The 16376-nt window shown below is 31.4% G+C and overlaps 1 long non-coding RNA gene and 1 pseudogene across 1 annotated transcript in view; both read right to left on the bottom strand.

Annotated features, from left to right (window-relative positions):
* LOC107001846 overlaps window positions 1-9587 on the bottom strand; it is a 47954-nt gene extending 38367 nt beyond the window's left edge. Inside the window, exons 1-2 of the long non-coding RNA XR_001454477.2 lie at window positions 9187-9587; window positions 7879-8006 (exon numbers count right to left, since the gene is read on the bottom strand). This is a non-coding gene — a long non-coding RNA (uncharacterized LOC107001846). The remainder of the gene's footprint in view (window positions 1-7878; window positions 8007-9186) is intronic.
* Window positions 9588-11230: 1643 nt separating this feature from the next.
* On the bottom strand, window positions 11231-12101 carry LOC114074420 (annotated as a pseudogene).
* Window positions 12102-16376: the final 4275 nt, after the last annotated feature.

Genomic DNA, 16376 nt, shown 5'->3' with positions numbered 1-16376 from the left:
ACCCCCCCCCCCCCCCAACATATACATTTTTATGGAGGAAGGCTATCGAGTGTATAACATGTCTATAACAAGAACAAAGACTAAACAATTTAATTTGCTTCTTCTATAAACACATAAAACATTTATTTATAATTAAAAAAGGATAAACAATTATACAAATGGTGTTATAACATAAAGAAATGATGAATTCAAGATTTACTTGAGAAAAACTAAAATCCAAAAAGGAATCGATGTTACAATCACAACAAGCATAATATCAATTGAATCTCTTTTGAAAAGGTAATCAAACCGAATTTATTCATATAAAAAAAATCAAGGGTTTTGAGTTGAATATATATTTTTAGAGATGTCACCTTTGTAGTCATAAGACTTCAACAAATCTACATTTTTATCAACATTCTCCATTTCGTGATCAACTAGCACCACCCGAACTTCATCAATATACCATCATAACCAGTTAACATTGAACTTTTATTCCTTCAAAAATTTCTGTAAACGAGATGAAAATACTAATTTTCTATATAGAAGCTTGAATTTATTGGAGTCACAATCAACCCTTTTGGGGGTATTATATAGTAATTACAATGGTAAGTGAGTATGTTTAAATAATTGTTTAGTCCTTATAATTGGTCCACTTTCAGGTCTCATATTATTTATTTTCTCATAATTTATATTCAATTAATATAATCATTAGGTTTTGGTCTTAATACTAATGACAGTTGAATATTTAACAAAGACATATATGCTTACACCTTGTCTTCTTGCTCTAAAAAACTCTAAGTTCTAAACCCAATAAAGTCCTATAGCATATATGCTAAACTCCAAATAACAGAATGCTCACCCTGAATTCAAAAAATCTGTAAAGTCTAAACCTAAAAACACAAAAAATCCTAAGTCTTAAACCGTAAACCCTAAAAAATCTAAGAAACACTAATCCTTGAAAATCATAAAAAACCCTGAAGCTAAAAAACTCTAAGCTTTAAACCCTATAAAAGCCTAAATCGTATATGCTAAACACTTAAAAAACAAAACAAATTAACCTTAAGCCCTAAACTAGGAAAGGAATTAAGGTGTTACTTTGCAATAAATGGGAGTGGTAAGAGTGTGGTATTATGACCCTTATATGAAAGTAATAATGTTTGGATTATTTATTAGACTAATAAGTGCATTAAAAGATGTACCGGAGATTTTATGTAGTCAGACAAAATTCTAATTAAGTTAATGATTTTTCATGTGCATCTCAATAGTATATTTGAGTTGTCAATGTGGAGTAGACTAATGTAAGCATTATTTATTTCCCCTAAGATTTTGGTCAAAGGGATCATATATAGCCAATGATAAGCCTCTTCAATAAAGTTCAAGTTTCCTCCCATTTGGTAGATATGAACTTAGAAGGATGGTAATAGTGGGCTAAGAAAGAGAAACCAGACTATTAAAAATTAGATTAAGCGACTTTATAGGTCAATGCTGGTAACATTTATAGAAAGACTTCTATAGAAGTGGGTAGAGGTTAAGATAAGCATCTCACAAAGAAAACTAAGAAGGGTATTAGTTACTACACATGGAGAGTTCAGTAGACATGCGATTAGCCATTTCCCAGTCCGCCCATAGACGAATTCCTTGCAATCCTAAAGTAGCAATAATGACCAAAGGGCTTTCATCAAAAAATAAGAATGACCAAAGAAAAATTACAACGCTAGATTAGTTATGATCTTTAGCATTCTTTTGTTAACATCTTCTTTGGGTAGACAAAGATATACACTGTGATAACAAATAGCATACCCATTCCTACCAATATTTTTAGTAGTCTAGTGGTGGATAAAATTTGAAACAAATTAGACTGTATATTGACCAATCATGATTAGTAACTCTATAAATAACTTTGTGCCACAAGATATCAGAACAAGTGTTGATCTTTTTCTCTTTCTTATTTTGGTAACCATGAAATCCCAAGGGTCATTGGCACAGAGTTTGAAACTTGACGTATAATTAGCTCACCCCTTTATCATTTTCCACTTAAATACCAAGATTTTGTCTATGTTTATGAAGTGTGCCTAACGCATATATCACATTCTACGCTCTTACCACTAGACCAAAAGCCTAAGCCTCGAAAGGTAGTTCTTTTGTTCTACAAATGTTTTCCTTTAGTCCCTAAACAAGCATTATTGTCCCATCTTCAAACTAATATTCCAAATTACATTCAAAGAGGACTAGAGTTTCCATTTTCAACTCCCAATACTAGCAACAGTTTTGCCAGAGGGGAGAGTTCAATTCAAGAGAAACTCTATCCTCCACAATTTCAGGTTCAACCCCACTACCCCAACATTGAGAATTCATTTAATAACTCATTTTTTTCAGTGAAAAATAATGTTGATTGTGTGCTTTAAAAACATCAACATAGACCATTATTGGAAACGTTTGGTTCACAAAAACGACTAGACCAAATTACAGGAAACATTACTCATTAGTTTGGCTAAGCATTTAACACTTGGAATCATCACATTCAAAGTGAGTTCAACTTGTACCTCAATGTAGCTCATAGAACAACACATTCAGGTAGAAAATAATATTCGATATAGGTGTTGGAAATATAACAATTAATGAATACAACTTCAATGTGAATGTAGGAAATACAAACACAGATTAAAATATAACAACGATGTTTGATATTAATGCTTAAAATGCTACTAGTAACGAACTTTGAACAATAAATTCTAATTTACAACAACAAATTGCAGAACCAAATATGTCTTATCCGAGCAATATCGTGACTACATATAAGAGTGATATAAAAGAGATAGATTCAAATGAGAAGGAAAATTGTGATGCATATTCTAGTTTCAATAATATGGGTTATTTCTTCAAAAATCTTGGACCGTCAGGTGCTAACCTACCCAACTCATATGACAGTGAGTTGGATTAAGTTTAATCTGATTATCAGGTAAGTGCTTAATTCTAGTTATTCTATATTATATATTTTTTTTGTTTTTTGTTGGTATTAGCTAAAATCAATATAAATTTACAACAATATAGGTTAGTGTTAACCCAACTAATATGCATCAGCTGGTGTAGTCAACTTTTGTTGTAAATTTATATTGATTTTAGCTAATACCAACAATCAAACAAATAAAATATATAATATCAAATTAGATTGAAGCACTAACCTAATCATCAGAATAAACTTGATCAAATTCACTGTCATATGACTTGGGTAAGTAAACATCTGCAGGTCCAATATTTTGGAATAAATAATCCATATGATTGAAGTTAGAATATGCATCACATTCTTTCTTCTCAATTGAATCACTTCCTTCTATATCACTCTTATTTGTCGCGATTATATTGCTCGGATAAGACATATTTGGTTCAGCAATATGTTGTTGAAAATTAGCATTTATGGTTCCTAGTGCATCACTAGTCGCATTTTCAGCATCAATTAAGACATTGTTGTGCTACCTAAATATGTGTTTGTATTTCCTGCATTCACATTCAAATTGTAGTGATTAATCGTCACATTTCCAATACCTATATCAGACATTATTTTGCTATCTGAATATGTTGTTTTATGATCTACATTGAGTTCCAAGTTGTACTCACTTTGAGTATGACGATTCCAAGTGTTAAATGCCGAGTCAAGCCTATGAGTAATGTTTCCTATAATTGGGTGTTGTAGTCTTGGTGAACCAAACATTTCCAATACTGGTCTATACTGATGTTGTTGAAGCACACCACCAAACCAAACATTTCCAATAATGTCTATACTGATGTTGTTGAAGCACATCACCAACATTATTTTTCATAGAAAAAAGTGGGTTATTTAATGAATTCTCAATGTTGGGGTAGTGGGATTTAACTTGAAATTTTGGAGGATAGAGTTTATCTTGAATTGAACTCTCCCCTCTGGCAAAAATGTTGCTGGTACTGGGAGTTCATAATGAAAAACTCTAGCGCACTTTGGATTTGATTAGGAATATTATTTTTAAGATGAGGCACTGTCCCATATTTTCTATTGCTACTCTTTTGTTGAGATTCACTAAAACATTTTTCGCCTGATGTACAATGACTACTTTTGCGCTCTTCTATAGATCTCGAATTATTGAAGCGATATTTCTGAAGTATTGTTTCAAGAATTGTGGAACTTCTAGAAAATCTAATGAAATTGGAGCTAAACAAATATGAATGTAAGATTATCAACTCCGCCCCCCTCCCCCCTTGAAAAAAAACATATACATTTTTATGGAGGAAGGTTGTCGAGTGTATAACATGCTTATAACAAGAATAAAGACTAAACAATCTAATTTTCTTCTTCTGTGAACATATAAAAACATTTATGAATAATTAAAAGAGCACAAACAAATATAGAAACGGTGTTATAACATAAAGAAAAGATGAATTCAAGATTTACTAGAGAAAAACTAAAATTCAAAAAAGGAATTGATGTTTCAATCACAACAAGCATAATATCAATTAAATCTCCCTTGAATAGGTAACCAAACCGAAGTTATTTATATAAAAAATCAAGGGTTTTGAGTTGAATATATATTTGTGAAATGTCACCTTTGTAGTCATAATATTTCAACAAATCAACCATTTTACCAACATTTTCTGTTTCATGATCTGCTAGCACCACCCGAACTTCATCTATAATACCATAATAACTAGTTTCCATGTAATTTCTTTTCATTCAGAAATTTCAGAAAAGGAGATACAAAATACTAATTTTCTATATAGAAGCTTGAATTTATTGGAGTCACAATTAACCTTTTTGGGGGTATTATACAGTAATTACAATGGTAAGTGAGTATGTTTAAATAATTGTTAGTCTTTATATTATAGGTTTGGTCCACTTTTAGTTCTCATATTACTCATTTTTTCATAATTTATCTTTAATTAGTATAATCATTAGGCTATGGTCCTCATACTACTGAAAAGTTAATATTGCCCAATAAAGCCCTAAATGATATATGCTAAACACTAATAACAGAAGGCTCTAAACCCTAAATCCTAAAAATCTATAAACTCTAAACCTAAAAACACAAAAAACCCTAAGTCCTAAATCGTAAACCCTGAAAAACCTAAGAGAAACTAATCCTTAAAACCCCTAAAAAAACCCAAAAAAACACTAATCTAAAAAAACTCTATGCTGTAAACGCTATAAAGAACTAAAGCATATATGTTAAACCCTAAAAAAAACCTAAGCTTTAAACTAGGTAAGGAATTAAGGTGTTACTTTGCAATAAATGTGAGTGGTACAAGTGTGGTATTATGACTCTTATATGAGAGTAATAAAGTGTAGGGTTGTTATTAGACTAACAAGTGCATTAAAAGATGTACCCGAGAATTTGTGTAGTCAGAAAAAATTCTAATTAAGTTAATGATTTTTCATGTGCATCTCAATAGTATATTTGAGTTGTCAATGTAGAGTAGAATAATGTAAGCATTATTTATTACCCTTAAGAGTCTGGTCTAAGCAATCTTATATAGCCAATGATAAGCCTCTTAAATAAAGTTCAAGTTTCCTCTCGTTTGTTAGATATGAACTTACAATTAGTGGGCTAAGAAAGAGAAGTCAAACTATTAACAATTAGATAAAGCGACTTTATAGGCCAATGCGGGTAACAATTATTGAAAGACTTCTTGTAAACATCTTCTTTACGTATACAAATATATCACACTGTGATAAAAAAAAAAAGCATACTCATTCCTTCCAATATTAGTAGTAATCTAATGGTGGATAAAATTTGAAACAGATTATACTGTAATCTGTACTGACCAATCATGGGTAGTAAATCTATAAATAACTTTGAGCCACAAGATACCAGAAAAAGTGCTGATCTTTTTCTTTTTCTTAATTTGGTAACCAAGAATCGCCGAGAGTCATTGGCACACGGTCTGAAATTTGACGGATAATTGGTCTGTCCCTTTATCATTTTCCACATAATATACCAAGCTTTTGTCTATGTTTATGAAACTTGACGAATAATTGGTTCAATTAGCTTGGACAATACTGATGATGTCATCGAATGCTAACTAGAGTTGAGAATGTTGAAGACAGTGTTCAGTGAAGTGTGAAGTGGAAAAAAGTGATAAGGACTAGCTTCACGCTTTAAGCGATGAAGCGCTCGCATACTCATTCTAGTTTGTAAAGCATAGAAGGTTCGCATCACTTTTCTTTAAGCGATAAATCGCTCACTTTCCTGAACACTCGTTGAAGATGAAGCAATTTTGAGGAAGATTCTAAGTTCACACGAGGTATTGTTGTTAAGGCAAGAGTTTAGGAAAACTGTTACGGTTTGAGAGAAATACTTCAAGTTTGCATAAGAAGGGGAATGAGATAGCTACTTCAAGTCGTGTTGATGAAGTACGATGAACAGTATAATGACAAAAGAGAAATATAAGATTTTGTCAATCTTGTAAAAATAGAGTAAATTTTGAGGAAGATTCTAATTTCACTCGAGGTATTGTTGTTGAGGCAAGAGTGGAGGAGAACTTTTATGGTTTGAGAGAAAATACTTCAAGTTTACATAAGAAAGGGAAAGAGATAGCTACTTCAAGTCATGTTGATGAAGTACGATGAACAATATAATGATAAAAGAGAAATATAAGATTTTGCCAGTCTTGTAAGAGTATAGTAGAGTTCAGAAGAACAAGAAATAGATGTTGAAAGATCATTAAATTTGATTTGTTTCTCCTATGATCTAGGGAGGATTTTTTATATCTATCTTCTGGCTTTTAATAAGGACTTCTACTTATATATTATGCTCTGTTTCTTTTGGTTGTTTTTCTTTAGAAATTGTGTTTTACACTTTAAACAAAGCAGTGCATTGTTGCTTTTTTCCACTTCACGCTTCCCTGAACACTATGGGGTAATTTGGTAGAGTATATTAACAAAAATAATGCTTGCATTAGCTCTTTGAATAATAGTACCTTGTTTGATACCTTTTTACATGTTATGTACACTCTATTGTGTATTGGGAAGTATATTACTAATACCATGGATTTCTAGGTATTAATAATGCAAAAAGGATTTAATGCACGCATTAGCATTTTAAAGACACAAATACCCCTCAAAAGAACTTTTACATCTTTTTCACCAGAATTGTGATTTTGTGAAGGATATTATTATAAATAAATATTTTTGTAAAATATATGTTATTTTTAATACACCAAACCAAACAGTGCATAAGAAATCATGTACAATTAATGCAAACATAACTAATACAAGCATTACTAAAATGCAACTATTGCTAATACACTATATTTAGCATTATTTTTATACGGTCTACCAAATGACCTCTAATTTATAATGAGTATATAATTATAAATATACTCAAAAAGATGAAATTTTGTCAAATACAATTGTGATGATAAATTTTCATTGAATGTGTATTGTAGAATTTTTGTTTGACCTCTCATGTTAGTTTTTTAGTTATAAAATTGCAGGTTTATTACACTATTTTTATGGTTTAGCTAAGTATTGTGTAGTTTGACTAAGAAATTTGTGCACCCATTCATCAGTATTTTTTATTGACTTTTTTAAAATTTGAGGACTCTTCAAGAAATTTCTGGCTATGCCATTATAGTCACCCCTAACTTGCTAGGAATTGAGACACGCTTGTTATTGTATACAGACACGGTAACTTAACATCATTTTAATGCATCTACTTTTATAGACATGAAATTAATATTTAGGTACTTTTCACAATTTATACTACATAAGAATATAAAGCTTACTTCATAATACTATATAAAAAGAAACCTTGAATGAATGAGTATGCATTCCATGCTTTTCAAAGTAAAGAAGAACAGAGAAGTCAAATAATGATCATGAAAATATAATGCACACAGGAAATAATTATAAGAGTAAGTTGCTTGTACCGATTCCAAGGCAAAGGTATGCATTTACAGATGGTCTCCTTCCCTCCTTTGTTGTAGTAACTTACAAATCACGTTCAGTGACAACTCCGACATTTCCCAGTCCACTCATAGACAACTTCCTTGAAATCCTAAAGTAGAAATAATGACTAAAGGGCTTTCATCAAAAGATAATAATGACCAATGAAAAATGACAAACCAAGACTAGTGAATATCTTTAGTGTTCTGTTGTAAACATCATCTTTACGTAGACAAAGATATTACACTGTGATAACAAATAGCATACTCATTCTTATCAATATTATTAGTAGTCTAGTGGTGGATAAAATTTGAAACATATTAGACTGTATATTGACCAGTCAAATAACTTTGTGCCACAAGATAGCAGACAAAGTGTTGATCTTTTTGTTTTTCTTATTTTGGTAACCAAGAAATCCCTGAGGGTCATTGGCACACGGTTTGAAACTTTGATAATGGTAACTATACTTCTATATATCCACAAGTATACTACAACCAAGGTGTAGTACCCCTTCAAAAGTATTACAACTTACAACTTGTAATTTAGTTATGTGCCTTACAAAAAGATAAAAGCATCACAAATACCTTCTTTTTGAGTTAGTAGTTTTTGCTCACACCAAAAATAATAAAGGCATATACAATTCACTTTAATATTATGAATGTTGTTTTGAGTGCCCTTAAAGCACCTTTTTTTCCTCTCAATCCAAATTGACCACCAAATGCATGCCGGGACGATCTTCCATTTTTCTTCCTTCTTGCTCACATTACCATCCATATTCCAGCATATTAGAATTTGCCTGCCCCTTTATCATTTTCCACTTAAATACCAAGCTTTTGTCTACGTTTATGAAATGTGCCTAACCCACATATCACATGCTACGCTCTTAATTACCACTAGACCAAAAGCCTAAGCCTCAAAAGGTAGTTCTTTTGTTCTACAGAAGATGTTCCCTACAAAAGCATTAATGTTCAAAAAAGTCCATTTTATACATAAAAGAACTTGAATTACAAAACCAAAAGTTAGTTCAGAACTCAATAGTCTGAACTAGAACAATGAGATAAATCGGGGTAATCTAAATGTGCACTTCACTCAAATTGACAACTAATCAATAAACTGCAATGTCAAACTAGTTTGGATCTAATATTTATCATAGTTCACTATTTTTAGTTTCACCAAAGGTGATGCCTGCTAACTCGATTGGATCCAAGTTCAAATTAATAAAAACTGGTTGATTTCTTCTCATTAGTCTAAAATAAGACAAATGAATATAAAGGATAAAGTGAAAATAAGACCTGTATTAGGGGATCACAGCGAAATCGAAGATCAATTTCGTCGGGCGGAACAGGGGAAGTGTCATGATAAGTCATGGGAAGAGGAAGAGGTTCACTATCATCAGCCAAGTAGCTCTCTTGGTTGCGCGACCAAGGCTTTTCCCAGGCATTAATTTTCCTAATTTTGGTGTTATCCTCCGTTCGCTTCTTCGCCAGAGAATTCCCGAAAATTCTGTCGGTGCCTGCAGAAGTGGCATCAGCATCACTAACGAAGTTGAAATAGGAAGAGGATGGGTCAGAGGCAGCGTTGCAACGAAATAGAGATGGAGTTAGAATGAGAAAATGAGAATGTAACAATGGAGAACTTGGGAAGGGTGACAATGGAAGTAGGGTTAATTGGCAGCATTCCAAGAAAAACAAGATATTGCTACGCTACTAAAAGAGAAATAAGTTTTTCTTAATAATTTTAATTAGAATATATTAATTAAATTAATAATAAAATAAAGGAACTAAGAAATACTCTTATTTTGATCGAAGATTAATGTTACGATACCAAACTTTATAGATGATTTTATACGCCCTACACTATTTAATAGTGTATTTTTAATATATATATATATGTGGGGGGGGGTGTGCGTGTGTGTGCGTGTGTGTGAGTGTGTGCGTGTGTGTGTGTGTGTACACACTACTAAAATAAATAAATAAAATAGATAATAGGAGAAATCACATAATATAAAATACAAGGCACATATTTAGAATGATAAAAATAAAAAAGAAACTAAAATAATACTCCATGTGTCCCAATTTATGTGATACATTTCAAATGTCAAGATTCAAACAAATCTATCTTTGATTGTAAATTTTTGAGAAAATGCACAAGTACCCCCTCAACCTATGTCCGAAATCCCAGAGAGACACTTATACTATACGAATGTCCTATTACCCCCCTCAACTTATTTTATAAGTAATTTTCTACCCCTTTTCGACCTACGTGGAACTAGCTTGAAAAAAAAGTTAATCAGCATTGGGCCCACAAGATAGTGTCACGTAGGCCGAAAAGGGGTAGAAAATTATTAATAAAATAAGTTCAGGGGGGTAATAGGACCTTATTATAGTATAAGTGTGTCTCTGAGATTTTTCGGGCATAGGTTGAGGGGTATCAATTATTGTGATTTATAGTATTTTTTATGTAGTTATCAAATATATATTAATTTCATTTTAAAAAATATGCACATTTCATTAGCAAATTCTCGATCAATCTTAAATTGGTTGACTCTCGTAAAGTGAATTGTGTCACATAAATTGGGATAGGGGGAGTAGAATTTAAGATTAAATTAGATCTAAAAATAAAAATAATAAATTAAAAATTCATAAGCTTGTAATTACATCATATAATTAACAACACTTTATAGTCCTCCACTGAGAATTGGAGAGTCTAATTACCCATGTTAATTACACCGAATTACCTGCTAACCAAAAAATTACATGATCAGCCAAATATAATCACTCAACCAACTAGTGATATTGTCCCTTTTTGGCCTATGCCATCACAACTTAAAAATGAATCACTTGTTGGTACTGTCTACTTACATATATACCTAACATCTCTTCGATGTTTTGTTAATGTGAGAATTCTAATTTTAATTTTATTACCTTAATTATGTACTTATAGTTTTTAATTTTTATAGGGCGCAAGTGCTTAAAATTGGCTAACACGTGCTCCACTCTAATATCTATATGTAACCTTGTTGCTATTTCTTTTGATACACAACTAATGTCAGTTTTATGAATTCCTACTAAGATTAAAGTTTCTCTTCCAACACAAAAATAACAACATTCAAAGTAAATAAATAAATCTCCAGATCGATTAAAGTAAATGCTATATTATTTCTATAATTCATTGTAGCCACTAATATATATGGAGCTAGCTAGGATTAAAAGATACCATACACATGCATATGAGGAGAATGAAAATAGGTTAACACAATTCTTGAAATATTAAGAAACAAAACATCGACATTATTTATATATATGTGGGCAAAACTGAACTATATACAATTTCTTTTCAAATTAATGAATGCTCCAACCAATCATCAGGAATATCAACAATGATGTCCTCGATCATTCTATACATATCTTCCTCACTTCTAATATCAACAACTCCATCAGGAATATCAACGTCAAAGATGTCTTCCATAATTCTAGACATATCTTCACTTCTAATATCATCAACTTCGTCGCCTTCTTCTACTTCCAACGTTGTCTCTCTATTCTCCATTATACTACAATTTTGAACATAATATTCCGAAAAAGTAGACTCACAAACCCTAACTTGATCTAATTCCGTTGTGGAGTAGTCGTTATTATAATATTGTTCAAACAGCAACATAGGATTAATAACCCCCACCACATCTCCATCTTCTGCATCAGTAACATGATGATCCACATTCTTATCGTTGTTCACGTTCTTCTTCTTCTTGATTCGACACACTACAAAATCTTCTTTAACAATATGATTGTTTTCCTTAAATAAATTATCTGCAACAAGATATTCTATCATCAACTAAGTTTTATTTTGGTCACACTCACTTGTTTCAAACTTTAAATTTCTCTTGACCCTACCACAGAACCATTATCATTCCTCCTTATAAGATCTTCTGCGGTTTGCCCTTTCCACGTCCCTTTAGCACAAGTTCGAAAAAACCTTTTATCTTTTATCTTCCGCTTCTTCAAAGGAGTAATAAAATAACGAAACTTCTCTTCACATGAATTAACTCCAAATATATCCCATGGTCGTTGATCTTCATATATATATATATAAATATATCCACAGGACATTGTTTAGTCAAACATAATTAACCTTTGAAAAATCTCTTAAGATAGTTTATTAGCTCTGGATAAATAGGATGAAAATGTATTCCCATTTGCTTCGACATTGATTCTTGATTATCCGAATTATGAAGTCTAAACAAATATAACTATCTATTTATACACATTATAATTATCACCCTTATGGAATTGTTACTTTATTTCCTAAATTAAGAAACTAAAGTTTCTTAGTTACTACTTTTCAAGTTACTTTATTTCCTTAAATAACGTATTAAATTTCAAGTTACTTTATTTCCTTAATACGAAAATATCCTAAAAGAATGAAAGGAGTGAAAGTAAAGTTATCTGGTAGAACAACCGACAAATCCATTCAATTATATTGAAGACACGTTTGATTTTATGGTATTTTTTATTGCTTGATGAGGATCAGTATATTTTAGTGAAATCTTACTTTATGCTATAAAATCAAGCTTATAACAATACAAGTATAAAGAAAAGGATACAAGATATAAAGATGAAAAAGAGAAATTTTCTTGTTATTCAAGTGTATCTTCCAAATGGTGAGTCATATCTCTATTAATAGTGTTAAGATATCACTCCCAAAGGTCACAAGTTAGTAGAAACATAGTTATCCAAATGGTTCTTATCATCTCGAAAACATGTATACATGAATACAATTAAGTCTTGAGTATATCTAAAGGACAATCTACACATTTCAATGCATTTATACACTCCCTCTTGGGTTTCCATAGATCATGTGTCTTGTTAAAACCTTACTTGAAAAAATCCTGTTGAACGAAATCTAATGAAGGAAAATGAGTACACATATCTTTTGGTATGCATTTTTTGTTGCCTCATTAAAAACTTTGCCAGGAAAACCAGTGGGACAAAAAATCGATCAAGGAAAAAAGAGTGTAACACGTATTATACTCCCCCTGATTAAAACAACACTTAATTTCTTGTGATGATGTCTTCGATCTTGTACATCGACTTTTCAAATATTGATATTAACAGTGTATTTGTGATCAAATTGGATTCACGAAAATTTTGCATTGTTGAACTTATCTTGATATATCATTTTCTGATGTGATGAATATGACGAGGCTTTGAGTTTAGCCGAACACATTATTGAGTATCATTCTATTCGTCATGACCTCGTTGTTGCAAGTAAATTGCTCACTCAACTTGTTCATATCAACAACTATCTTATTGGACACTTTCACTTGCAGTTTATTATCTTTGTACATTGTGGTATATTTTTTTTAAAGAAAAATCACACATTTTCTGAGGTGTGTCATTGATCTCAATCAGACAAACTCTCAACTTGCTTCATGGAGGGCTTTTATTTCTGCATGGTTTGAATAAGTAATCACCAACATTTTCTTCATCAATCACCAAGATATTATTGTGCCTCCACATGTAAACAAATAGCGTATTTGAAATCGAGTTTTTTGCGAATCAGATAAGTATTTTGCATCTGCATAATCAATTAGTTCTTACTTGGATTCTTGGGAATGAAATAAACTCCTGTCTATATTCCTTCGAATATATTCAAATAGGTGCTTAACACCATTTCAATGACATTTTATTGGGGAAGAACTTAATCTTGTACGTAAACTTACTGTAAAACAGATATTTGGTCGAGTATTGTCAGAAAGATGCATTAGTGCTCTGATTGCACTAAGATATGGAGTTTCATCATCAAGAAGCTCTCCATCCTTCTTTTGAGATCAAAATGAATCACCATTTATGTCAAGCGATCTCATAATTATTAAGGTACTCAATGAATGTTATTTATTCATATGAAATCTCATCAAAATTTTTCTGTGTATGTTGATTGATGGACCAATATTTTATTTGTCAAATCTCAATCTATAGGTCAAGGCAAAATTTTGTCTTTCTAGGATATTTTCACATTTTCAAACACTCAACAACTTTTGAAAGCTCTTTAAGAGTGCTAATGATGTTCGCATCATCAGCATACACAACTATGACAACAAATTCAAATCCTGGCCTTTTCAATAATGCAAGGACAATTAGGGTCATTCTTTTTTTTACCCTTTTCTTCATTGATTATTTCAATCCATATAAGGATTCTTAAAGTTTTATCGAAAAAGTTTCTTTCAAACTCTTATATGCTTCAGACACCTCGATTGCTTCAAGAATTTTTATAAAACCTTCATTGTCTAGTTAGACATGACAATTATTCATTATATGCATTCAAGTTTTTCATATGTTGCCAGATCATACCAAACCTCATTGCATCCACCATAGGAGAAAACATCTCCAATAATGTCAGGATATTTGGGACAAACCTTATGTCCCAAGGCACAAAACGTACTTGATATATTACGATTATACCATCGCATAATAATTTATTTGTACCCCATTGACACTACATCTTGATTTATGGACTGTCAGTCCAAAACTTCACTTTTCTTAGTGAAACAAATTATACTTGAATTCTACATTTTACTTGGCCAAGCATTTATATGGTCACACTATATGAAAGATTTGAATTCAAGATCCTTTCGCCACAATTTATATCATTGAGCACTACCTCATATCAAAGATACCGTCGATGGTTATTTGATATCAATTTCAAGACGACATAACTTATCGAGATCTCTTCATTTTTCATCATTTTTCAGGTACTTGAACCTTTTTTAATGTTTTATGAAGTGTTATGTCATGGTGCTCTCTTATAGCACTTGTCTATTATGATTACCATATTGATCATTTGAACCTCTTATTCTTCAAGGAATTTTATATTTGGAACCGATCGGTATTACGCTTTAGGCGTACCATAGACTCTGTCCTTCAAGGACTTCTCACTAAAGAATTTGCAGCTGAATAATAACATCGGATCAGTAAATTCATCTGGCTATATATTAGCGATATTATACATAAGAATTATCCATTGAACTTTAAGTTCACATTTCTTTTAACGAGAATCTAGATAGTTCATAATTAACCTTATAAATAATTTTCAGTTGTCAATCATCTCTCCCCCTAATGTTAGAAAATCTAACATTCATCCCAACCTTATTTGAAAATTCATCTTTGTGCGTGGTCGAGCAATTAAAATCATAATCGCACATTCAAACTTTGGATGAAAATTATTAGGTTCATGACCCTGAACAAATTATGATGGGGATACATTGTTGGCTTGATGCATACATGTGTTGCTACATGTTAAATAAATTTATCATACCAAACCTTATGTGGGAGTTTTGTTCTCATACCCTTGTTTTAGCTATTCTTGGAGGCATACAATTTCTGCTAAACCAACCAACATTATTAGTATAGTTTAATAGTTTGAAATTGTTCTCTTAATTTAACCATTCGAGCAAACAACCTTACAAACACCATTTTGTAAGTTGACAGCAAAGCACATGTGACCATCGATTAGATGTATTTATAATATAGTTGTAAATGATCCACATGGCAAGTGAATGAGTCCACATTCACCTTTTTATTTGTTCCAAATAATTTCGGGGAATACAATCCCAACTTAAGTGGTACAATGATAATTTTATCAAGAAAATAAACAACACAAGAGAATTCTTGAAGAATCTTTTATTTCTTCATTATATAATCCACATGAATTTTCAATTACATTTGCATCACATTTAACCAGAATGGTCAACCAATCCTGCCAACTGATCTTTATTTCATTACACTCTTAATTTACTTTTGCATGTGATTCAATCAACATGCCCACGTTTGTGTGCAACAAACAAGAGGAAAAAATGGGTAATCTTTTACATAAATATTTATAACCCACTTCGATTGTAGTAATCTGAAAATAACAAATCTTTTCATAATTTATAGTCTCAATATTTCTTTTCAATCCATCTGACACTTAAAAGTTTCTTTTTAGACTTACTACAACCCCAATATTATTCCTTTGACAACTCGTTAGAGCTCGCAATTAATTTAGTGTACTATCAAATATTCCATGACATCATCCATATGGAGAACATCTCTTCAAGGAGAAATTATATTATTATTGTCATGGTCAAAATTATTACGAGTAAGACATGTTTCTTGCTTTATCTTTGTTGTACCATAGGTACAGAAACAATGACAAATTTGTATTATCACACAATAATATAATTTTGGTCATGGCACAACCTTTATAGGCAAGAATTTTTATTTCTTCTGCCCTTTTGGTAATTCACAAATAAACATACCATAATATTTATGACGTATAAATGTATACGATCATAGACCATTTCTGCCAAATAAAATTTATTTATTCTTCTCAAACCTCCCATAGAGATGAGTTGTGACATATATCATTCTTTCTCAAACGTCCCGTAGAGGTGAGTTGTGGCATATATTCAACTCATAATTATTTTATCACATCTTGATCCATT

The sequence above is a fragment of the Solanum pennellii genome, chromosome 10 (assembly GCF_001406875.1).
Source record: "Solanum pennellii chromosome 10, SPENNV200".
NCBI classification, from domain to species: Eukaryota; Viridiplantae; Streptophyta; class Magnoliopsida; order Solanales; family Solanaceae; genus Solanum; species Solanum pennellii.
Note: the sequence above shows the minus strand (reverse complement) of the source record. Positions and strands in the feature narration are given on the sequence as shown.